Here is a 26,594-nt window from a genome sequence, read left to right as displayed (position 1 = left end):
TCCACATACTGGCCAACTGTTCGTCCTCGGCGCAAGTTCGAAACTCACGCTTCTTCATGGCCATAGCTCCTGCTGAAACATGGGCAGTTCGAAAAGCCTGCTGAAACTAGTCCCATGTGACAGTGTCGACAGGGAAAGTGGCTGTGAAATTCTCCCACCATGATGCTGCAGGTCCTTCAAGCTGATGTGCGGCAAACTTCACCTTCTCCGCATCTGTGCATCCTGCTGTGGTCAACTCTCTAGTTGTCTTGCGGAGCCAATCATCTGCTACTATCGGCTCGGTGCTATTGGAAAACACCGGCGGTTTCAGCCTAAGAAAACGGGCTAAGTGATCAACAGGTGGTGGTGGTGGGTTGTTGTTGTTGTTCCCCTGATTCTGATTTTGGACTAGCAACTGCATCAATTTGTTCTGCTGCTGGATCAACTGGGTGAGCTCCGGTGGAAAGGTAAATCCGGGGTCACGTCTCGGAGGCATCTGAGGGTTTAGAAAAGATGAGATTTAAGAATAGAGGGGGTCTAAAGAGAAAAACACTACCCATATGCACATGAGGCAAAAGCAAACAATTCACTTCATTCAATCAAACAAGGGCATACAATCGATCTAACTATCGCAAAAGTTCTCGGACTACTGTATTTACATGGTGGACTACTACTACTGATGAGGTGGTCTACTAGAAATATTCTTCGGTTGCAGACTCCATGATATCTGCTCCAGCTTCATCAACATAGTCATCATCGCTATCATCTGGGTCCGAGTCGGTGTCGTCGATGATGATGTAGTCTTCCGGGCGAATCTCCTTGGGTTCTTTGTCTTCATCTACTGCTGTAGGGCCTCCCATAAATATTCCGATCTTCTTGATCAGATCGTCATTCTTCTCCACCAATACTTCAATTTCTTATTCATAATCTTCACGTGTAGCCTTGAGTTCTTCCTCCAGTTCCTTGATTCTAGTCCTTGCCTTCTTCAGGTCTATCATGTCGGCGCACATCTGGTTCTCCCGTCGTCAAATATGCTGGTTTAATTCCTGGATAAAAGCTACAATTGATCTATCCTTTATGGTGATGATCATCTCCCAGTGCTCATCTCGGGGCCCACAAATCTGGTAGATAGTATCCTTGAGATCATTGCGGTAGACTTCTCCAATGCGTCCCATGGTGATGTGAGCTGCCATGCTCTTTCCTAGACTCCAAGTTGGTGCATCAAAAGAAAACTCTATGGGCTCAGTGACTGGCATGAACGTCCTTCCTGGAACTTGAACTTGAATCATCCAGCGCTCTTCTTCAGGTAAAGTGGCGTTGTAGGTTCTGGTGAAGCTTGGTACTGCTATGTTCATGTATCTAGTGACTTCCTTCAAGTGGCGTCCAAAGGGTGTATCTTCATCCGGTTGCGTGAACTTGTTCCTTGCATCCGCCATCCTAAAGAGTAGAAAAGATGAGAGGTCAGAAGAGAAGAGAGTGAATAGTGATCTAGGTCTTTAGCTTAGTGGTCGTGTCCTACAATCAGCGTGTGCTCTGATACCATCTTTGTAGCGACCAGACCTCAAACAGTCTGATCTCTGTGCTCAGGTGTCATCCCTGGATCAGTAATGCTGACACCACACAGTACTTGGAGGATTTATAACAGAGTAGCAATCACACACTTATTACATTGAGTGTCTCAATAGAGAACTTATTACAATAAATATGGCTTAAGGCCATCTAATAACGATAACAGCGAAAGGCTTGGAAGATAAGTGAGTCCATCAACTCCAACGGCATCACTAAGAATAGAACCACGACCTAAAACCTCCTTAATCGTCGTCTGAAAAGTCTGCAACATTAACATTGCAGCCCGAGAACGGGTCAGCACATGGAATATGCTGGCAAAGTAACACATAGAGAGTAATGGAATGGAACAGCTATACTATATGCATATTTGGCTAGTGGAAAGCTCTATGGTTACAGTTTTGCGTAAAGCTAATTTTTCCCTACTGCAAAGGAATAAATTTTATTTAACTATCATGGTAGTTGTTAAACATTGAGAATGGTTGACAGCATCCTCAATCCCAATTAAGCACCATCATTAAACAAAACCCAACAAAATTAAATTAGAGTAACATGTTGAGATTCACATGATAATCCAAGTACTAGATACTCAAGATGTCCATAACCGGGGACACGGCTAACCATGATTAGTTTATACACTCTGCAGAGGTTTGCGCACTTTTTCCCACAAGACTTGATCGCCTCCGTTTGGTTTCTCGCACTACATGGTGTTTGAGAAGACGGATGACCGAGACACAGTCTTTTAGAAGCGCTAACACCTTACGATGGATAGACCGTTACACCTACTTTCCCCTACATCTGCTAGTCTACCCTGTAAGAGTTCGCACGACTTAATCAACTATGCTAGAGCCCATAATAGCTTGTGGCTGCACACGGAAGTTTCCAGTATGAAAAATCTCATGATCCCTTTGGGCCTGGGTGGCGGTCCATAAAGAAACACATGCAATCCTGGAATACCCAGGTACCTCAATCCACCCGGATGTGTGTTTAAGTTGCCACCTTAGATAAACCATTAATTAACAAACTCACACTTGTCATGGATATCACTCACCCAATCCACGTCTACTAGCATAGCATGGCATAATAGGCAAACATAGAAGTAACTCCCAAAGGTTTGATAATATAACAGGTAATAGGTACTACCTCAACTACTTCCCATCCCACAATTTAATTAGATCCTAATCATGCAATGTTTGAGGATTGATCTAATGCAATAAAACTGGGTAGTAGGAGGTATGATCAAAGTGTTACTTGCCTTGCTGATGATCCGCGAAACCTAGAGATTCGAAGTAACAGGCGGCGCACTCCGGGTATTCTATCGCAGACAAACAAACAAGCATACAATATGTCATAGCCCTAGAATTTGATTGCAATTAGTTTCATAAGCATCCTGCATCATGTCTAAATTTCTGAAACTTGAATTGAGGAAAGTGGAAGCCTCAAAAACTTAAATAAAAAAAGGGGCAAGAACCCTTAAGCTTGCATTCAGTGAAACCAAAATGGCCTTCATTAATGTTTGATAATTTTGGCAAGGGTTTATATCCAAACCAAAAATATTGAACATTTTTAAGGAATTATTTTGGCACTGAATTTAAATCATTATTGTATTTGAATTTGGAATTATATTCATAATATATGGGATATATTTTCAATTAACTTTTGAAATGTTTTATGTGCCGTTGGAAAAGTCCATCTAGCAACATAAAATTACTCAAAGGGTTTTGTCACTGTTTTGAAATTCTTTTGAATTTGAATCAGTGGCAAAATGATTCAATAAAAGAAAACAGAACAAAAATTTAAAACAGAGCAGAACTTACCTGGCAGCCCACTTACCTAGCCAGCTGGCGGCCCGGTAAGACAGCCCAGCCCACCAGGGGCAGAGGCGTCTTCCACCCCGCGCCAGTCGGACACAGGGCGCGTGCTCGCCGCGCGCCGGCGCACGCCCGGCCACCTCCTGCTTCCACCGCGACGCCTCGGCCCTTCTAGCATCACCACGCGACCCTCCTCGGTCCCCTGTCACTTTCCCCTCTCTCCCTCGAGCGCCCTCCCTCCTCTGCTCTCTTCCCGCACGCGCCCGGGCGGAGCTCATCGTCGCCGACGCAATTTGCCGCGACCACCGCCGTCCCGACGATGCCCCGAGCTGTTCCCGAGCTCCTGCACCTCGTCGCCAACCTCCTCACCGACTCACGCCACCAGGAGATCCCCGAAGCGACGCCCTCAACATCATCTTCAACCTCCTGCACCGAGCGTCGCTGTCGTCGATTCGCCGTCACCAGCGCGTCCCCGAGCTCTCTAACGATTCCATCGGATGCGCTGTGAGCTCCGCCATCGTTTCCCCCTTTCCCCGTACTCTACCTTCCTCTCTAGCCGCCGCTCATAACGAGCCTGAGAGCTCTTCGCCGCCGGCCATGTCGCCGCCATGGCTACGGCTGCTAGAGCTCGCACTCGAGCACACCACTGCGCTCAGTGCCTCCCCACGAGCCCGCAGCACGCCCCAGCTCGCCCTCCCGTGCCCCCTAGCTCTCACTTGCATCTCGCCCGAACTCTGGCCGCCGCCTTGGAGCTCGCCGTCGTCGACTCCGGGCACCCCGTGACCTACTGCTGCCTCCGCTGGATGCGCGGGAGCAAGAGCTCCTCCCTAGTGCCCCCAGCGCGCCAAACCACCGCCCGTAGCGCATTCCCGAGCCGCGCCGCCGTCGTTTAGCTCGTCGCCGGCGGAACTCCGGTGACTGCCGACGTGTCTGTCGTTAGGATTAACCCCCCCCACCTAATTACCACCTCACACCACTGACATGTGGGCCCATGCCCCACTGACACTTTTAGTTAGGATTTAATTAGCACTAACAGTCTCTGTTAATTAGGCTAGTCACTGACCAGTGGGTCCCAGCGTCAGGTTTGACCTGGGCTGACGCTGTTGACCTGATGACGTCATTGTGACGTCAGGCTGACGCAGTAATGCTTTTCTGGATTTTAAATAAATCTATTTGATTTATTTATTTTCAGAAAATGTCCAAAACTTCAAAAAATCATAGAAAATAATCTATAAGTCAGATTGAAATAAGTTATATATGAAAGATTATCAGAAAAATTCAAGGAATCCATCTGTACCATTTTCATGCATGTTTGAACAATGTTTGTCCTCTGTTTTGGACAAAACAAATAAAGGGCATTTAAATAATCATATATGGGGTTGGAATTTGGATCTTGTACTCAAACCAACTTCATTTAAATCATAGCTAGATGCATTAGCTCAAATCACAGCATATTGCCATGTCATGATCATGCATCATATTGTTGCATTGCATTGATTGTGTCCTTCTCTGTTTGCCAGTAACCGTCCCCTCTCAGTCGACGATGTTTCCGACGATGTGATCGATGACACCGATGAAGAGCTATATTATCTTCAGAAGTGCCAGGCAACCAAAAACCCCTTGTTCATTCCGATACAATCCCCCTCTCTTGCTCCTGCTCTCTTTTACTGCATTAGGGCAACACCGATTCAACTGTTACATGCTGCGGTAGTTGAACCCTTTCCTCTGCATGACCTGTCATTGCCATAGTAAATAGATGAAACCCACTAGCATGAGTAGGAGTTGTTTGAGCCCTGATGTGCCTACTCATTCATGCTTGTTTGTCATGCCTGCTCCTGCTTAGAGTTGAGTCATGTCTGATTCATCGGGGATGAATCGGAATGTGGTGAACATGTCCTACTGATGAGAGCTAAGTGTGTGAACACGATTTGGTATAGGTAGCGGTGAGAGGCCATGTAGGAGTACATGGTGGGTTGTCTCATTGCAGCCGTCCTCAGGAACTGAGTTCTGTGTTTGTGATCCATGAACAGTTACTACCACACATTGGAATGCTTAAGTGCCCCTCTCGACTTATTAATCAACCTGATCTCTGTCCAGGAGTTGCAACTAGTTTCTGGTGTTTGTAGGTAGTGTTAGTAGTCTACCAAGTGGTACCCGGTACAGGTGGGCTTGGGACAGACTAGGCACAGTGGCACGGTGTACCAAGTGGCACCCGGATGGTGGGCTTGGGAACCCTGCACACATCGTTTGGGGCCATGAGCGATACCCCGGCCGGATCTCCTTGCAGATGGAACCCGAATAGGTGATAAACCTGGACGAGAGACTTGTTGGTTAGTCAGGTCGTGGCCGACTCCCTCGCCCGGCTTCCGCTTGAAGGTTGCCGAGGTACATGACGTGTACAGGGCTATAAGTGGCGAGAGCGTGTGTGAAGAAGTACACCCCTGCAGGGTTATCATTATCTATTCGAATAGCCGGATTCCTCGGATATGGAAACTTGGACCCCTTGTACAGTTCATAGAAAAGTGAAAGTGGATACGCTAAAATGCGCAAGATAAGCGTGAGTGCTATGGATGGCGTTCTCGCAGGGAGACGGGAGCGGATCCATAGTGGTGTATTGGTATGGTGAGTTTGTGGACTCGTGTGCGCCACCTCAAAAGAGTTACTTGCAGTCGTAGTTCAGGTTAGCCACTGAGTCAAGCTGGCTTGCTGCAGTTAAACTCCACCACCCCCTTTGTTGATACCGATGCATATGTAGATAGTTCTGATGTAAGTCTTGCAGGGTACATTTGTACTCACATTTGCCTATTTTATGTTTTTGCAGAGAGATGACAGTCTCGCTAGTAGTTCCATGTGGACTTCGACGTTTAGCTTGTTACCTCAGCTACGATCTTGTGCCCTCGGCAGGATCTGGTAGATAGTCAGGCTTCTCAGCCTTCTTCATTTGTAGTTATCTGTACTCAGACATGTTAAGCTTCCGCATGTGCTTTGCATTGTATGCTATGACTGCTGGGTCATGAGACCCATGTTTGTAATATCTCGCTCCTCGGAGCCTAATGAATAAATACTTGAGTCGTAGAGTCTTGTTGTGATGCCATGTTGTATGTACTCATATCGGGCATATTGTGTGTATGATTGAAATGCTTGCTATGAGTGGGATCCGACAATCTAGTTGTTTATCCTTGGCAGCCTATCATATGGGGAAATGTACTCTAGTGCTTTCTGAGCGATAGTAGTCCGCTACAGCCCGGTTCACCGGAGTCCTGCTAGCCCAGCACTACTGCTCAGGACACTTGACTGGCCGGCATGTGTTTCACTTTGTTCCTGTGTCTGTCCCTCCGGGGAAATGTCATGCGGTGACATCCGGAGTCCTGCCTAGCCTGCTACAGCCCGGGTTCCCGGAGTCCTGTTAGCCCAGTGCTACAGCCCGGATTCACACGCTGCTGACCGACATGCTCGATGTGATACATGTATGCCTGTCCCCATGGGTTAGTGTCGCTTTGGGTTCACGACTAGCCATGTCGGCCTGGGTTCTCTGTCATATGGATGCTAGCGACACTATCATATACGTGAGCCAAAAGGCGCAAACGGTCCCGGGCCAGGTAAGGTGGCACCTATGGAAATACCGTGCGTGAGGCCGCAAAGTGATATGATGTGTTACATGCTAGATTGGTGTGACTTAGGATCAGGGTCCTGACAGCTTTGGTATCAGAGCCTGACTGCCTGTAGGATTACCAAGCCATTATGGTCGAAGTCGTGTCTAGAAATGCTTTAGTTATATAAGGGAATTGATTGTGCAAGGGAACGTAAGGCTCTTTTTACTCCTTATACCTCATGGCCTTCTGATCTGAGTCAACCTCTTCTCTTCTACGGGGGTTAAGAACTAGGCTTCTCTTCTATCTCTCAGGATGACGTGTTACTAAACCGTAGTTGCCTAGGATTGTTGAGTTCAAGCCTCAGTTCAGTTCCTACTACTTCCATATGTTCATAGCTTGCCTCAGAACCTTGATATTGTGTATTGAGTGGTTATGCCACCATTTTGTAGGATGTCTCAAATCTTTTTGAGCATTTACGGCTGTTATGCTGTCCGAGTCATCCTAGGTTTCTAAATAGTCTGATGCATTTGCAAATCTTTCCTCTGTGTTCCCATTGTCCTTTTGGGCCAGATTAAGCACACTAATCGGTGAGTTGAGGTACTCTGTTGCCTCGACATATATGTTGGAGCTATTATTATGACCTAGATGTCTTAGAGGACCACCTAATAATCTATCCATGTTTTGTGTTTCCAGTGTGATGAATCTGGCCACCTTTCTTGAAAGCATCCCGTGATGTTACTTAGTAGTAGGTATTCTATTCCTGGGTTTTTGAACCCGAGATTCACCCTACTTACTTCATGTTGATAGTGTTTGCTCGTTCCTTTAGGTTATTAGTAACCTTTGCATCAGTCCTCGAGGTCCATGGTATTTCCTTCTTCCAAATACTATGAACCACTTATGGCAGAAGTTTGTTGAACCAAAAGCTCACAATCAGAGTACTCTTGAGGAGTTCTGCATTTATAATTGTGATTCTGCCAGTTCTACCTTCCTGCATGGGTTATCTGGAAGAAACCTGTTGAACTTGGTTCGACATATTAATCTATGCATCCACAACTCAGAAAGATATATGTCCTCTTGAGTTGTCCCTCTTCATTTGTATTCCGACCATCCTCTATCAGTTGATAGCCAAGGGTATGTGTGCATTCGTGTTATCGATGCTTATTACTCTTGTGGTCCGTCAAGCCATTCTATTCCAGAATGACTAGGAGAAACAAACTCCAGTACCTCATCCATTCCTAAGATTGGGTCAAAGCAGTTGTATTCCGCAGATCGAAATGCCAATCCAGCTTTTGTTCTGTTCTACCTTGGAGTGTTGCCTCCTTATGTCATGATTGTCATGAGAATTGCACCACCTCTTATGAATTCTTGACGCAGTGATACTTCTTGCCATCATTGTTCATTCCTCGGTTCCGTGTTCTTGTAACCGGAGTGTCGACAAGTGTACTGTGATGTGCGAAATCAATACTCCTAGCAACTCCGTTGCTGGGTAGTTTAAGGACAATAACTTCATTCTTAGCGTGTTGGTTATTGAATCATCATCATAAGATTTATCGTGCGACCTAGTCCATTTTCCCTGGTGCACTCCTCGATCAGTGAGATAGGATTGTGTCAATCCATCACCCTCTTGATCACATCGTCTTGCCCTGAAAAGCAAGATTTTTCTCGAGCTTAGTAACATATCGGTGGTTCATGATTTTCCGGATATCTTCACGGAAGTATCACCAGGTCGTCCCCTGACCGATATGTTGAGTTCGTCATCAAGTTGGTTTTCCAATAAACTACCCCTTCTCCAAGAATCTGTGTTGGATACCCCTGAGCTAGTTGGTTAAGCTAAACAACAACTTGGAGAGTTGGAAGATTAAAAGCTTTGCCAAATTTGGTTCTTTCTGAAGGGATATCTTTGTGTTGTGTGTGTGTTGAAGAAAGATGATATCTTCACCAATTGGCCCTCGTGATCAGTTGTTGGATCTATTGTCTCGTCAAAACTTTGACTTGAGTATGGGCTATCATCAAGTCAAGTCGGAACCAAAGATGGTCGTAATGTTGTCTTACCCGTGGTTGTTTTCTCAAGAATACACCATTATATCTTTTGGGTCTGACCAATGCTATCACCTAGTTCACATAATTATGGATTTCCATTTATATGGAAACCTGGATGAATTGTTGTTAGGCCCATTGACCACATTTTCATCTGGTCCATGATTCATGTTGAACATCTAAGTTAGTGTTGGAAACTTTTGTAAGCATTATCTTCATGTTCCGTTCATGAAATACATGTTTGGTGTAAGAAGTGACTTTCTCCAAGTTCATGTGCATTAGGTGCAAGTTGCCGCCGTGAATTCGAGAAAGATTGTTTTGCTTCCTTTGGAATCGTCCCAAGTCAGTCATGTACGTGTGAAGTATTCTATGGTCTGATAGACTGATCATCTTCATTCTATACGTATCCCTAGCACACCAAGCCACTGACTGATTGGTTCTAGGAAAAGGAGTTAGTGCTAATCCATGGTAATGCACAAGACTTCGATATCCTCGATGAGGGTTCCCCACCTGAACTCGGTAGTGTTTTATCATAAGACTACTACGTGGTCATGCTTGTCTTGGATAGCATGTTCACAGGTTTGTAACAGAACCAGCTCATGTTTTGGAGCTTGCTATCGTAGTTCATTTCCCGAGAATCTCGCAACGTCATCTCGTCGAATTGTGTTGCAAACTTTCATTTTTATTTCTAGACTTGATGAGTCTGGAATATCCTGACATCAACCAGATCTGAATCTCAGGCAGATATGATGGTTGGAACTATTCCAAGAATCTATGGTGTAGGTCCCGACAAGGTTGATGTTGGCCAACACACCTAACCGGAAGGCCTACTATTGTAGTATCCTGGTTGAAGAAGTTAGTCACCTCCCCATAAGGATCTCGCAGGATCTGCCTCCATAGTTATTCCTTATGGATTCTTGAGCTTCCGAAGTCCGACCTTTTACTTGATGTTCTAGATATCAAACCATATCTATGAATGGATTAAGCTAGCACATCAAGGAGAACATTAGAGGCGGAGTGCTAAATGTCTCTCGGTCGATCATCCAGATTCTGTTTCCTTAGCCTCGCTAAGGGGAAGTCTGAGAAGGTGTTATCTTCCCTTGTATCCGCATCATCCATCACCATTCATCATGGTGGTATGTTGTGTTGCTAGGATCCTTGACACGGATATTGGTAAAACCTTAATGAATATGGAGATGCTCGAGTTCTTGAGAGCACGCACAAGCACTAGGTTTTACCGTTGGCGTTGACTGGGATTTGCTGCCAGTTTCCTAGGTTATGTTATAACCTTTTCAAACAGTGGACCCACTCTCGACTGTTGAGTTCTTCCCCAGTTACCAGAATCATTCCCAACATTTGCATTTTGTTCCCAGCTTGCACCTCAGTAGTTGTTGTTCATGATCATCTTCAAAAGTGGACTTACCATAGGCCCCATCCATTTCCGATGATAAACAAAAATCATCCATTGCGTTGTCTTCAACAAGGTAGTCCACATCATCCATCCTAGTCGGAGTATGCCATTCTTTCGAACCCCTTCCAATGATCGAATGTGATTGCCTTAGGCTGGTATAAAGAGTTTCAACGATCTTTGTATCAAAAGTAATTCTTTTTGCCACTTAAGGTAATAATTTTACGAGTCACCTCCCCTATGGTGCCCCGTTGTGGAATCATGGCAATCAATCTCCTCGCTACCTTGAAACCATGCACCATCCTATTCCAGCGTGGAATTGTTGCCTACCAATTTGAACCCTTGTCATCTATTACCTTCCATCTCTCTCGATGTGTGTTTTGCCTCTCAGCTCCAGAGAAGTTACTATGTCTCATTCCATGAGTTGTTCTTGTGATCATTAAGATGATCCTAAGTTGCTCGAACCTCAGGAAGGTCGATTCCTCTTAAATTCTCCCTTTCTACTCGTTGTCATGTTGGATGCAGTTCTCAAAGCAAGACGTCGAGGTCAAGGTGATGCAATGAATCAACATCCTCGGGAAGGGCAGTTGGATTGAGAAGACTGCGATAGTTTTGTGACCCCCCCTTCCTTCTAACCTCACGTCTCGAATCTCGGGCCGAGATTCTTGTTTAGTGGGGGTGAGTTGTCACAGCCCTAGAATTTGATTGCAATTAGTTTCATAAGCATCCTGCATCATGTCTAAATTTCTGAAACTTGAATTGAGGAAAGTGGAAGCCTCAAAAACTTAAATAAAAAAGGGGCAAGAACCCTTAAGCTTGCATTCAGTGAAACCAAAATGGCCTTCATTAATGTTTGATAATTTTGGCAAGGGTTTATATCCAAACCAAAAATATTGAACATTTTTAAGGAATTATTTTGGCACTGAATTTAAATCATTATTGTATTTGAATTTGGAATTATATTCATAATATATGGGATATATTTTCAATTAACTTTTGAAATGTTTTATCTGCTGTTGGAAAAGTCCATCTAGCAACATAAAATTACTCAAAGGGTTTTGTCACTGTTTTGAAATTCTTTTGAATTTGAATCAGTGGCAAAAAGATTCAATAAAAGAAAACAGAACAAAAATTTAAAACAGAACAGAACTTACCTGGCAGCCCACTTACCTGGCCAGCTGGCGGCCCGGTAAGACATCCCAGCCCACCAGGGGCAGAGGCGTCTTCCACCCCGCGCCAGTCGGACGCATGGCGCGTGCTCGCCGCGCGCCGGCGCACGCCCGGCCACCTCCTGCTTCCACCGCGACGCCTCGGCCCTTCTAGCATCGCCACGCAACCCTCCTCGGTCCCCTGTCACTTTCCCCTCTCTCCCTCGAGCGCCCTCCCTCCTCTGCTCTCTTCCCGCACGCGCCCGAGCGGAGCTCGTCGTCGCCGACACAATTTGCCGCGACCACCGCCGTCCCGACGATGCCCCGGGCTGTTCCCGAGCTCCTGCACCTCGTCGCGAACCTCCTCACCGACTCACGCCACCAGGAGAGCCCCGAAGCGACGCCCTCAACATCATCTTCAACCTACTGCACCGAGCGTCGCCGTCGTCGATTCGCCGTCACCAGCGCGTCCCCGAGCTCTCTGACGATTCCATCGGATGCGCTGTGAGCTCCGCCATCGTTTCCCCCTCTCCCCGTACTCTACCTCCCTCTCTAGCCGCCGCTCGTAACGAGCCTGAGAGCTCTTCACCGCCGGCCATGTCGCCGCCATGGCTATGGCTGCTGGAGCTCGCACTCGAGCACACCACTGCGCTCAGTGCCTCCCCACGAACCCGCAGCACGCCCTAGCTCGCCCTCCCGTGCCCCCTAGCTCTCACTCGCATCTCACCCGAACTCCGGCCACCGCCTTGGAGCTCGCTGTCGTCGACTCCGGGCACCCCGTGACCTGCTGCTGCCTCCGCTGGATGCGCGGGAGCAAGAGCTCCTCCCTAGTGCCCCCAGCGCGCCAAACCACCGCCCGTTGCGCATTCCCGAGCCGCGCCGCCGTCGTTTTGCTCGCCGCCGGCGAAACTCCGGTGACTGCCGACGTGTCTGTCGTTAGGATTAACCCCCCTACCTAATTACCACCTCACTGCCACTGACATGTGGGCCCATGCCCCACTGACACTTTTAGTTAGGATTTAATTAGCACTAACAGTCTCTGTTAATTAGGCTAGTCACTGACCAGTGGGTCCCAGTGTCAGGTTTGACCTGGGCTAACACTGTTGACCTGATGACGTCATTGTGACGTCAGGCTGACGCAGTAATGCTTTTCTGGATTTTAAATAAATCTATTTGATTTATTTATTTTCAGAAAATGTCCAAAACTTCAAAAAATCATAGAAAATAATCTATAAGTCAGATTGAAATAAGTTATATATGAAAAATTATCAGAAAAATTCAAGGAATCCATCTGTACCATTTTCATGCATGTTTGAACAATGTTTGTCCTCTGTTTTGGACAAAACAAATAAAGGGCATTTAAATAATCATATATGGGGTTGGAATTTGAATCTTGTACTCAAACCAACTTCATTTAAATCATAGCTAGATGCATTAGCTCAAATCACAGCATATTGCCATGTCATGATCATGCATCATATTGTTGCATTGCATTGATTGTGTCCTTCTATGTTTGCCGGTAACCATCCCCTCTCAGTCGACGATGTTTCCGACGATGTGATCGATGACACCGATGAAGAGCTATATTATCTTCAGAAGTGCCAGGCAAGCAAAAACCCTTTGTTCATTTCGATACAATCCCCCTCTCTCGCTCCTGCTCTCTTTTACTGCATTAGGGAAACACCGATTCAACTGTTACATGCCGCGGTAGTTGAACCCTTTCCTCTGCATGACCTGTCATTGCCACAGTAAATAGATGAAACCCACTAGCATGAGTAGGAGTTGTTTGAGCCCTGATGTGCCTACTCATTCATGCTTGTTTGTCATGCCTGCTACTGCTTAGAGTTGAGTCATGTCTGATTCATTGGGGATGAATCGGAATGTGGTGAACATGTCCTACTGATGAGAGCTAAGTGTGTGAACACGATTTGGTAAAGGTAGCGGTGAGAGGCCATGTAGGAGTACATGGTGGGTTGTCTCATTGCAGCCGTCCTCAGGAACTGAGTTCTGTGTTTGTGATCCATGAACAGTTACTACCACACATTGGAATGCTTAAGTGCCCCTCTCGACTTATTAATCAACCTGATCTCTGTCCAGGAGTTGCAACTAGTTTCTGGTGTTTGTAGGTAGTGTTAGTAGTCTACCAAGTGGTACCCGGTACAGGTGGGCTTGGGACAGACTAGGCACAGTGGCACGGTGTACCAAGTGGCACCCGGATGGTGGGCTTGGGAACCCTGCACACATCGTTTGGGGCCGTGAGCGACACCCCGGCCGGATCTCCTTGCGGATGGAATCTGAATAGGTGATAAACCTGGACGAGAGACTTGTTGGTTAGTCAGGTCGTGGCCGACTCCCTCGCCCGGCTTCCGCTTGAAGGTTGCCGAGGTACATGACGTGTACAGGGCTATAAGTGGCGAGAGTGTGTGTGAAGAAGTACACCCCTGCAGGGTTATCATTATCTATTCGAATAGCCGGATTCCTCGGATATGGAAACTTGGACCCCTTGTACAGTTCATAGAAAAGTGAAAGTGGATACGCTAAAATGCGCAAGATAAGCGTGAGTGCTATGGATGGCGTTCTCGCAGGGAGACGGGAGCGGATCCATAGTGGTGTATTGGTATGGTGAGTTTGTGGACTCGTGTGCGCCACCTCAAAAGAGTTACTTGCAGTCGTAGTTCAGGTTAGCCACTGAGTCAAGCTGGCTTGCTGCAGTTAAACTCCACCACCCCCTTTGTTGATACCGATGCATATGTAGATAGTTCTGATGTAAGTCTTGCTGGGTACATTTGTACTCACGTTTGCCTATTTTATGTTTTTGCAGAGAGATGACAGTCTCGCTAGTAGTTCCACGTGGACTTCGACGTTTAGCTTGTTACCTCAGCTACGATCTTGTGCCCTCGGCAGGATCTGGTAGATAGTCAGGCTTCTCAGCCTTCTTCATTTGTAGTTGTCTGTACTCAGACATGTTAAGCTTCCGCATGTGCTTTGCATTGTATGCTATGACTGCTGGGTCATGAGACCCATGTTTGTAATATCTCGCTCCTCGGAGCCTAATGAATAAATACTTGAGTCGTAGAGTCTTGTTGTGATGCCATGTTGTATGTACTCATATCGGGCATATTGTGTGTATGATTGAAATGCTTGCTATGAGTGGGATCCGACAATCTAGTTGTTTATCCTTGGCAGCCTATCATATGGGGAAATGTAGTCTAGTGCTTTCTGAGCAATAGTAGTCCGCTACAGTCCGGTTCACCGGAGTCCTGCTAGCCCAGCACTACTGCTCAGGACACTTGACTGGCCGGCATGTGTTTCACTTTGTTCCTGTGTCTGTCCCTCTGGGGAAATGTCACGTGGTGACATCCGGAGTCCTTCCTAGCCTGCTACAGCCCGGGTTCCCGGAGTCGTGTTAGCCCAGTGCTACAGCCCGGATTCACACGCTACTGACCGACATGCTCGATGTGATACATGTATGCCTGTCCCCATGGGTTAGTGTCGCTTTGGGTTCACGACTAGCCATGTTGGCCCGGGTTCTCTGTCATATGGATGCTAGCGACACTATCATATACGTGAGCCAAAAGGCGCAAACGGTCCCGGGCCAGGTAAGGTGGCACCTGTGGAAATACCGTGCGTGAGGCCGCAAAGTGATATGATGTGTTACATGCTAGATCGGTGTGACTTAGGATCGGGGTCCTGACACAATAAGTATTCATCTAATGCACGGATAAAACTCAAATAAGAGATCTAACCAGAAGGTTGAACTTAAGAACTCTGGTTTGCAAAAAGAATCAGATCAATCGAAGCAACGAAAGTCAAACGGCAAAAGAAACAGGCTTCATTTACTATTCTGGATCTAGGGCAATTTTTACAGTGGCAAAAACTTGTTTAAGTTGGTTAAACGGATAGAGGGTTTCGAGAAGAAACTCCAGGCGCTTGAATCGCCTGATTCTGATAAATGAGCGAAAAGTTATACTAAAACGAAAATCGCGATCAGAAAAATCGCGGATTTAATCCGAGAAAAGGAAAACGACGAACGTTCGCTAGAACGAACGAACACTCGCTATTTAAATAAATCGGAAAAACCGATCTATCTAAAAAAACCGAAACTAAAAAATGAACAAAACCGTCGGAAAAACCGAACGGTTTTTCGGAAAAAAAACCGGCGTCTAAAAAAAAACTACCCAGCAACTCCGGCGAGAAATCCAGCGGCGGCGGCGGCGGTCGGCGGTCGGCGGCGGCGCGGTGGCGGCGGCGGCGGCGGCGGGGCTGGGGCTAGGGTTTGGGGAGGCTCCGGGCTGGGCTCCCCGGCTTATAAAGTCCGGTCGGGCCTAGTGTCCAGGTCAGACACGGCCCGTAGGTCGGTTGCGTTTTTTTAATTATTCCACACAGAAAAACAAATAAAAGAAATACTAAACGGACTCCAAAAATCCCGAAATAAATTTTCCCGGGCTTCTAAATTCAAGCCGCACAAGGTGAACATTTATTTGGGGCCTAAATGCAATGTTGAAAAATGCACATTTTTCCTAAATTCAAATAAAATAGCGAAAAACTCCGAAATAAAATCTTATTTGATTTTATTATTAAATCCTCAACATTTCTTTATTTTGGGAAAGTCATTTTATTCCCTCTCTTAAATTTTTTTAATATAAATATTTGATGATAAAATAATTAAAATCAAATGATCCTATTCTCAAAATTTGACAAAACTCAAATATGAAAATAACGAAATCCCCAACTCTCTCCGTGGGTCCTTGAGTTGCGTAGAATTTCTAGGATCAAAGCCAAAAGCAAATAAATTATGATATGCAATGATGATCTAATGTATAACATTCCAAATTGAAAATTTGGGATGTTACAAACCTACCCCCTTAAGATGAATCTCGCCCTCGAGATTCGGGTTGGCTAGAAAATAGGTGAGGGTGGTCCTTGAGCAGATCTTCCTCTCACTCCCAGGCGGCTTCATCCTCCGTGTGGTGGCTCCACTGAACCTTACAAAACTTGATAACCTTGTTGCGGGTGACTCGGCTGGGAAACTCGAGAATCTTAACTGGTTTCTCCTCATAGGTCAAATCACTGTCCAACTGAATTGCTTCCAGTGGTACCGGAAGCGAGGGGGAGAGAGCCCCCCTCCTCCTTCTTATTCTTCCTTGACCTCCTCCCTAGATGGGAGAAGGGTTTCCCCTCTGGTCCATGGACTCCATGGCACGGGAGGGGCGAGAGCCCCTCCGAGATTAGATCTGTCTCTCTGTCTCTCTCTGTTTTTGCGTTCTCAGATTCTTCCCTTTCATTGTTTCTTATATTCCCGGAGATCCGTAACTCCAATTGGGCTGAAATTTTGACACGATCTCTATCCGGAAATTAGCTTTCTTGCGGCGAAAGAAGGGCTCCAACCGCCTTACGGGGTGGCCACGAGGGTCAGGGGCGCGCTCGACACCCTGGGGCTCGCCCCCTACCTCGTGGGCCCCTCGAGCATCGGCCCGCGTGGATTCTTCTTCCCTAAAATCATATATATTCCAAAAAAATCTCTGTCAGTTTTTATTCCGTTTGGACTCCGTTTGATATGGATATTCTGCGAAACCAAAAACATGCAACATACAGGGACTAACACTGGGCACTGGATCAATATGTTAGTCCCAAAAATAATATAAAAAGTTGCCAAAAAGTATATGAAAGTTGAATAATATTGGCATGGAACAATAAAAAATTATAGATACGATGGAGACGTATCAGCATCCCCAAGCTTAATTCCTGCTCGTCCTCGAGTAGGTAAATGATAAAAAAGATAATTTTTGATGTGGAATGCTACCTAGCATAATCTTGATCACATATCTAATCATGGCATGAATATTAAGACACGAGTGATTCAAAGCAATAATCTATCATTTGACATAAAAACAATAATACTTCAAGCCTACTAATAAAGCAATCATGTCTTTTCAAAATAAAATGGCCAAATAAAGTTATCCCTACAAAATCATATAGTCTGGCTATGCTCCATCTTCACCACACAAAATATTCACATCATGCACAACCCCGATGACAAGCCAAGCAATTGTTTCATACTTTTGATGTTCTCAAACCTTTTCAACTTTCACGCAATACATGAGCGTGAGCCATGGACATAGCACTATAGGTGGAATAGAATATGATGGTGGAGAAGACAAAAAGGGAGAAGATAGTCTCACATCAACTAGGCGTATCAACGGGCAATGGAGATGCCCATCAATAGATATCAATGTGAGTGAGTAGGGATTGCCATGCAACGGATGCACTAGAGCTATAAATGTATGAAAGCTCAGCAAAAGAAACTAAGTGGGTGTGCATCCAACTTGCTTGCTCACGAAGACCTAGGGCACTTGAGGAGGCCCATTGTTGGAATATACAAGCCAAGTTCTATAATGAAAATTCCCACTAGTATATGAAAGTGATAACTCAAGAGACTCTCTATTTGAAGAACATGGTGCTACTTTGAAGCACAAGTGTGGAAAAAAGGATAGTAGCATTTCCCCTTTTTATTTATTTTCTCTTTTTTTGGGCCTTTCTTTTTTAATTTGGCCTTTCTCTTTTTTTGGGACAATGCTCTATTAATGATGATCATCACACTTTTATTTTCTTACAACTCAATAATTACAACTCGATACTAGAACAAAGATATGACTCTATATGGATGCCTCCGGTGGTGTACCGGGATGTGTAATGATCTAGCATAGCAATGATATCAAAAAACGGACAAGCCATGAAAACATCATGCTAGCTATCTTATGATCATGCAAAGCAATATGCCAATGATGCTCAAGTAATGTATATGATGATGATGGAAGTTGCATGGCAATATATCTCGGAATGGCTATGGAAATGCCATGATAGGTAGGTATGGTGGTTGTTTTGAGGAAGGTATATGGTGGGTTTATGGTACCGGCGAAGGTTGCGCGGTACTATAGAGGCTAGCAATGATGGAAGGGTGAGAGTGTGTATAATCCATGGACTCAACATTAGTCATAAAGAACTCACATACTTATTGCAAAAATCTATTAGTCATCGAAACAAAGTACTACGCGCATGCTTCTAGGGGGATAGATTGGTAGGAAAAGACCATCGCTCATCCCCGATCGCCACTCATAAGGAAGACAATCAATAAATAAATCATGCTCCGACTTCATCACATAACGGTTCACCATACGTGCATGCTACGGGAATCACAAACCTCAACACAAGTATTTCTACAATCCACAATTACCCACTAGCATGACTCTAATATCACCATCTTTATATTGCAAAACTATTGCAAGGAATCAAACACATCATATTCAGTGATCTACAAGTTTTATGTAGGATTTTATGACTAACCATGTGAATGACCAATTCCTGTCATCTCTCTAAATAGATATAAGTGAAGCAAGAGAGTTTAATTCTTTCTACAAAATATATGCCCGTGCTCTAACAATATAAGTGAAGCAAAAGAGCATTCTACAAATGGCGGTTGTCTACGTAAAGAAAAACAGGCAATCCAAACTTCAAATGATATAAGTGAAGCACATGAAGCATTCTATAAAGCCATACTAAAAAGATATAAGTGAAGTGCAAAGAGCATTCTATAAATTAACCAAGGACTATCTCATATCAGCATGGTGCATAAAAAGAAAAAAAAACCTAAATGCAAAAGACACTCCAAGACTTGCACATATCACATGAACGAAACGAATCCGAAAACATACCGATATTTGTTGAAGAAAGAGGGGATGCCTCCCCAGCATTCCCAAGCTTAGACGTTTGAGTCTCCTTGAATATTTACTTGGGGTGCCTCGGGCATCCCCAAGCTTGAGCTCTTGCCTCTCTTCCTTCTTCTCACATCGAGACCTTCTCAATCATCGAACACTTCATCCACACAAAACTTCAACAGAAAACTCGGTAAGATCCGTTAGTATAATAAAGCAAATCACTACTCTAAGTACTGTTGCAAACCAATTCATATTTTTTTGCATTATGTCTACTGTAATATAATTTTTTCGTGGCTTAATCCACTAATATAAATTGATAGTTTCATCAAAACAAGCAAACTATGCATCAAAAACAGAATCTGTCTAAAACAGAACAGTCTGTAGTAATCTGAACATTCACCATACTTATGTTACTTGAAAAATTCTGCCAAAATTAGGAAAAATAAAAAAATTTGAGAAGCAAGACAGTTCAAAAAGAATCATAACCATCTGATGTTCCAGTAAAAAACTAAAATTCATGCACTACAGCCAAAGTTTCTGTCCTGCACCATACAAACCATCAAGCAAATGTAAACATCCTAAAGGCAAACCTTGGCACATTATTTTTATAATACAATGGAATTGTACAAGGGGATAATTATTTTTGTTGAAAAGTTTCTGTAATCAAGATTCATAAAGTTGCCGTGAGCATGAACAAAGTTCAAGGAGCTCTCCCACTTCAACAGTGCTTGTCTTTCTCACTTTCACTTTCCTTTTTGAAAAGTTTTGGGTTCCCCTCTTTATTTTTGTTGTTGTTAAACTATATGAAAGCCCTCAACAGAAATAAATGACTCCCTAAAACTTCCGAGTTGTCTCCCTGGCAGCGCTTTCTTTAAAGCCATTAAGCTAGGCATATAGTGCTCAAGTAATGAATCCACCCGGATCCCAAGGTATATCAAAGCCAATTTTAATTAACAATGATTTGTAATTTAGTGGTGAGCACAAAGTAACATATATCATGTAACAACGAAGTCTAACTCTCTTCCTATGCATTGGCATGTCATAAAAGAACAATTCATGCACACATAGTAAATGCCAATGCATAGTATAAACATTATCTTGCAATTTTATCATGTGGGAAGCATAGAGGGGTGGAGATATAGTTCCTCTCTCATAATAATTGCAAGTAGGAGCAGCAAGGACATGCATATTATATCTATCAAAAACATCATGTGCAACGGTAAAAGGCAACCCATCAATGTAATCCTTAATAAGTGCAAACTTCTCCGATATAGTGTAGTCGGGAGAATTCAAAAAGATAATAGGACTATCATGCGTGGGTGCAATAGCAACAATTTCATGTTTAACATAAGGAACTATAGCAAGTGCATCTCCATAAGCATAATTGATATTGGCATCTTGGCCACAAGCATAGCAAGAATCATCAAAAAGGGATATTTCAAGAGAATCAATGGGATCATAACAGTCATCATAGCAATCATCCTTCGGTAAGCACGAAGGGGAATTAAACAATGTATGAGTTGAAAAGTTACTCTCATTAGAAGGTGGGCACGGGTGATCAATCCGCTCTTCCTCCTTTTGTTCTTCGCTCTCCTCCTCATCTTTTTCATCCAATGAGCTCACAGTTTCATCAATTTCTTCTTCCATAGACTCCTGCAAAATATTAGTCTCTTCTTGGACAACGGAGTATTCCTCAATATATTGTTTAACATAGGCATTAGAAGCATAATTATCATAGAAATATTTAAATATAGCAAAATTTTCAGATTTGTAAAGAGTAGCATCATACTTTTCAATCAAAGAAGCAATTTCAAAAGCACCCTTAAAAGCAACAAATTCTTTAATTTGTTGAACATCATAGTAATTATAAACACCCTTAGCATATGAAGATAAGATTCCATTATCAATAAACTCACATTGGTAGGGAAGGTGTTTCTTAGGGTTTTCAGAATAACAAGTAAAATCATATATTTCACATAAATTCCAAGCATAGCATTGCAAACGTTGAATTTGACACCATACTAGTTTCCCTTTTTCAGATATACGGTGTTGCACATAACAAGCATGCTCATCTAAAGAATTTCCCTCAACTAAGCTAGTTGGGGTTTCGGCACGAGCACAAAGGGATCGAAGATGATCCAAGTAATAAGCTTCAGCAGTGTGATAGATTTTGAGTGGTTCTTCAATCACTGGTTCAGTAGGTACAACTATTTTTTTTTGGTATTTTGCATTTCCTACCCATAACTAAAGATAGAAAACAACTAAGAACAGCAAATAAAAATTACTTAGTGATAAAGCAAACAAGCACACACGAGAATATTCACCCCACGCTATTGCTCCCCGGCAACGGCGCCAGAAAAAGGTCTTGATAACCCACAAGTATAGGGGATCGCAACAGTTTTCGATAAGAGTGTCGAACCCAACAAGGAGCTAAAGGTAGAACAAATATTCCCTCAAGTTCTATCGACCACCGATACAACTCTACGCACGCTTGACGTTCACTTTACCTAGAACAAGTGTGAAACTAGAAGTACTTTGTAGGTGTTGTTGGATAGGTTTGCAAGATAATAAAGAGTATGCAAATAAAAAGTAGGGGCTGTTTAGTTAAAGAAACAATAAAGTAAATATAGCGAGTGTGGAAAAGTGGTGGTAGGAGTTGCGAAATTGCCCCTAAGAAATTGACTACTTTACTAGACCGATAGCAAGTATTATGTGGGAGAGGCCACTGCTAGCATGTCATCCCTGACTTGGAATTCTATGCACTTATGATTGGAACTATTAGCAAGCATCCGCAACTACTGATGTTCATTAAGGTAAAACCCAACCATAGCATTAAGATATATTGGTCCCCCTTCAATCCCGTATGCATCAATCTCTATGCTAGGTTGAAGCTTCTGTCACTCTTGCCCTCCAATACATAGTCCTATCAACATACAACTAACCCTAGGGTGTGATCCACGTGCACAACCATATGATGGGCACCAAAGGACAGCAACATAACCACAAGAAATTAAATCAACCATAGCAATTCATCAACCACCGATAGGACAAAGAATATCTACTCAAACATCATAGGATGGCAACACATCATTGGATAATAATATGAAGCATAAAGCACCATGTTCAAGTAGAGGGTACAGCGGGTTGCGGGAGAGTGGACCGCTGTAGATAGAGGGGGGAAGGTGATGGAGATGTTGGTGAAGATGGCGGAGGTGTTGGTGTAGATCGCGGTGATGATGATGGCCCCCGGTGGCACTCCGGTGCCACCAGAAGCGAGGGGGAGAGAGCCCCCTCCTTCTTCTTCTTCTTCCTTGACCTCCTCCCTAGATGGGAGAAGGGTTTCCCCTCTGGTCCATGGCCTCCATGGCACGGGAGGGGCGAGAGCCCCTCCGAGATTGGATCTGTCTCTCTGTCTCTCTCTATTTCTGCGTTCTCAGATTCTTCCCTTTCACCGTTTCTTATATTCCTGGAGATCCGTAACTCCGATTGGGTTTTGACACGATCTCTATCCAGAAATTAGCTTTCTTGCGGCGAAAGAAGGGCTCCAACCGCCTTATGGGGTGGCCACGAGGGTCAGGGGCGCGCCTGACACCCTGGGGCGCGCCCCCTACCTCGTGGGCCCCTCGAGCATCGTCTCGCGTGGATTCTTCTTCCCAAAAATCATATATATTTGAAAAAAAATCTCCGTCAGTTTTTATTCCATTTGGACTCCGTTTGATATGGATATTCTGCAAAACCCAAAACATGCAACAGACAGGAACTGGCACTAGGCACTGGATCAATATGTTAGTCCCAAAAATAATATTAAAAGTTGCCAAAAAGTATATGAAAGTTGAATAATATTGGCATGGAACAATCAAAAATTATAGATACGACGGAGACGTATCACCTAACCGCCCCTACTACTCCCACCGCTGGCCAGGCCATCCCTCTACTCACCCACACCCCCTGTTATTCTGCGGCGACGGCAGCCTCACACCGCAGCGAATCAGTGAACCCTCGTACTCCTCTACGTGTGGGCATCCACTGCCGCATCTTCCCCGGCTTCGCGTCGTCCCCTTCCTAGGCCTCGTCGTCGTCCACCGCCCTGGTGTTCTCGGCGCGGCATGGTCAACATGGTCAAGGAACGACTTCCATCAGACGTGGACTGTATGTGGAGAGGCTGACAACTGGGTCCATGGCCGCAGCAAGGAAGTGCCTCCTTATTACGTGCAAAATAATTATTCCTCCACCTGACAGTGGGGACCCATCGGACGGGCCATCGTATTTCGCGAAAAAAACGTTTACCCTTGACTGCTGGGACCCACCAGCCACATCTTCGCACGCAAGGAAGTGCGTCTGGGCAAAAAAAAGGATTCGCCCCCCTGACTGCTGGGACCCACCAGCTACATCTTCGCATGCAAGGAAGTGCGTGACAGTCGGGACCCACCTGGTCTAAGCGTACGCAGCGTTGTCATTCTGGTCGCAAACGTGTACGTACATATATACTGGTGGATGTAGAGGCGCGCACGTGTTGTAGTAGAGGTGCGTACGTGTCGTAGTAGAGGCGCACACGTAGCATGTACACGTACGTACAACGACTAGGGTGCAAGAAAGAAAATACGGCCATGTATGTGTACATACGGGCGAGGTCTCGAACGCCTACCCGCGCATACGTACGGCCAGGGCTCGTGTACATGGCTGGGTCGGAACGGAGAAACAGCGTCGTCGTCGTGTTCATGGGGAGGCAACAGAATGCGTCGTGTTCATGGGGAGGCAACGGAATGCGTCATGTTCATCGGGAGGCAACGAAACGCGTGGGAGCCAACCGGCTGGGTCGGAACGGAATGCGTGGTCGTGTTCATCAGGAGGGATTGGACGGAACAAGCGATGGAAACGAGGCCTGGCGTACCGCACAACGGAGGAAACGGACCTCCTACGTTCGGAACGTGGTCCTGTTGATCAGGAGGGGTCTGGCGTACCGCAAAACGGAGGAAACGGACCTCCTATGGTCGAAACAGGGGTCCTGTTGATCAGGAGGGGTGTGGCGTACCGCAAAACGGACGAAACGGACCTCCTATGGTCGAAACGGGGGTCCTGTTGATCAGGAGGGGTGTGGCGTACCGCAAAACGGACGAAACGGACCTCCTACGGTCGAAACGGGGGTCCTGTTCATCAGGAGGGGTGTGGCGTACCGCAAAACGGGACTCCATGGGATACTGTTCATCTCCACCGTCGACCTCCTCGAGCCTCCACGGGCTACCGTCGACCTCCTCCAGCCTCCACGGGCTCCTGTTCATCCAGCCTCCACCCCGCGCTGATACGTCTCCAACGTATATATAATTTTTGATTGCTCCATGCTATATTATCTACTGTTTTGGACATTATTGGGCTTCATTATCCACTTTTATATTATTTTTGGGACTAACCTATTAACCGGAGGCCCAGCCCAGAATTGCTGTTTTTGCCTGTTTTAGGGTTTCGAAGAAAAGGAATATCAAACGGAGTCCAAACGGAATGAAACCTTCGGGAACGTGATTTTCTCACCGAATACAACTCAGGAGACTTGGACCCTACATCAAGCCAATTAACAGGAGGCCACGAGGTAGGGGGGCGCGCCCTCCACCCTCGTGGGCCCCCTGTTGCTCCACCGACGTACTTCTTCCTCCTATATATATCCACGTACCCCCAAACGATCAGATATGGAGCCAAAAACCTAATTCCACCGCCGCAACTTTCTGTGTCCACGAGATCCCATCTTAGGGCCTGTTCCGGAGCTCCGCCGGAGGGGGCATCGATCACGGAGGGCTTCTACATCATCATCCAAGCCCCTTCGATGAAGTGTGAGTAGTTTACTTTAGACCTACGGGTCCATAGTTAGTAGCTAGATGGCTTCTTCTCTCTTTTTGGGTCTCAATACAATGTTCTCCCCCTCTCTCATGGAGATCTATTCGATGTAATCTTCTTTTCGCGGTGTGTTTGTTGAGATCGATGAATTGTGGGTTTATGATCCAGTCTATCTATGAATAATATTTGAATCTTATCTGATTTCTTTTATGTATGATTGGTTATCTTTGCAAGTCTCTTTGAATTATCAGTTTGGTTTGGCCTACTAGATTGGTTTTTCTTGCCATGGGAGAAGTGCTTAGCTTTGGGTTCGATGTTGCGGTGTCCTTTCCCAGTGACAGAAGGGGCAGCAAGGCACGTATTGTATTGTTGCCATCGAGGATAACAAGATGGGGTTTTTATCATATTGCATGAAACTATCCCTCTACATCATGTCATCTTGATTAAGGCGTTACTCTGTTTTTAACTTACTACTCTAGATGCATGCTGGATAGCGGTTGATGAGTGGAGTAATAGTAGTAGATGCAGGCAGGAGTCGGTCTACTTGTCTCGGACGTGATGCCTATATACACGATCATACCTAGATATTCTCATAACTATGCTCAATTCTGTCAATTGCTCAACAGTAATTTGTTCACCCATCGTAGAATACTTATGCTCTTGAGAGAAGCCACTAGTGAAACCTATGGCCCCCGGGTCTCTTTCTCATCATATCAATCTCCATCACTTTATTATTGCTTTGCTTTTTTACTTTGCCTTTTACTTTTCACTTTGCATCTCTATACCAAAAATATTATTTATCATCTCTGTCAGATCTCACTTTCGAAAGTGACCGTGAAGGGATTGACAACCCCTAAGTGTGTTGGTTGCGTTGAGCTATTGTTTTTGTGTAGGTACGAGTGACTCGTGCATAGCCTCCTACTGGATTGATACCTTGGTTCTAAAAAACTGAGGGAAATACTTACGCTACTTTGCTGCATCATCCTCTCCTCTTCTGGGAAATCCAACACAGTGCTCAAGAGGTAGCAAGAAGAATTCCTGGCGCCGTTGCCGGGGAGTCTGCACAAAAGTCAACATACCAAGTACCCATCACAATCCCTATCTCCCGCATTACATTATTTGCCATTTGCCTCTCGTTTTCCTCTCCCCCACTTCACCCTTGCCGTTTTATTCGCCCTCTCTCTCTATCCTCCCTCTCTTTCTCTATTTGCCTCATTTTGCCCGTTACCTTTTGTTTGCTCGTGTGTTGGATTGCTTGTTTGTCGCGATGGCTCAAGATAATACTAAATTGTGTGACTTCACCAATACCAACAATAATGATTTCCTTAGCACTCCGATTGCTCCTCTTACCGATGCTGAATCTTGTGAAATTAATACTGCTTTGCTGAATCTTGTCATGAAAGATCCGTTCTCCGGCCTTCCTAGTGAAGATGCCACTACCCATCTAAATAGCTTCGTTGATTTGTGTGACATGCAAAATAAGAAAGATGTGGATAATGATATTGTTAAAT

This window comes from Triticum urartu, chromosome 4A, assembly GCF_056163025.1.
Source record: "Triticum urartu cultivar PI428250 chromosome 4A, HENAU_Tu73, whole genome shotgun sequence".
In the NCBI taxonomy this organism is placed as follows: domain Eukaryota; kingdom Viridiplantae; phylum Streptophyta; class Magnoliopsida; order Poales; family Poaceae; genus Triticum; species Triticum urartu.
This window is presented reverse-complemented; position numbering follows the sequence as displayed.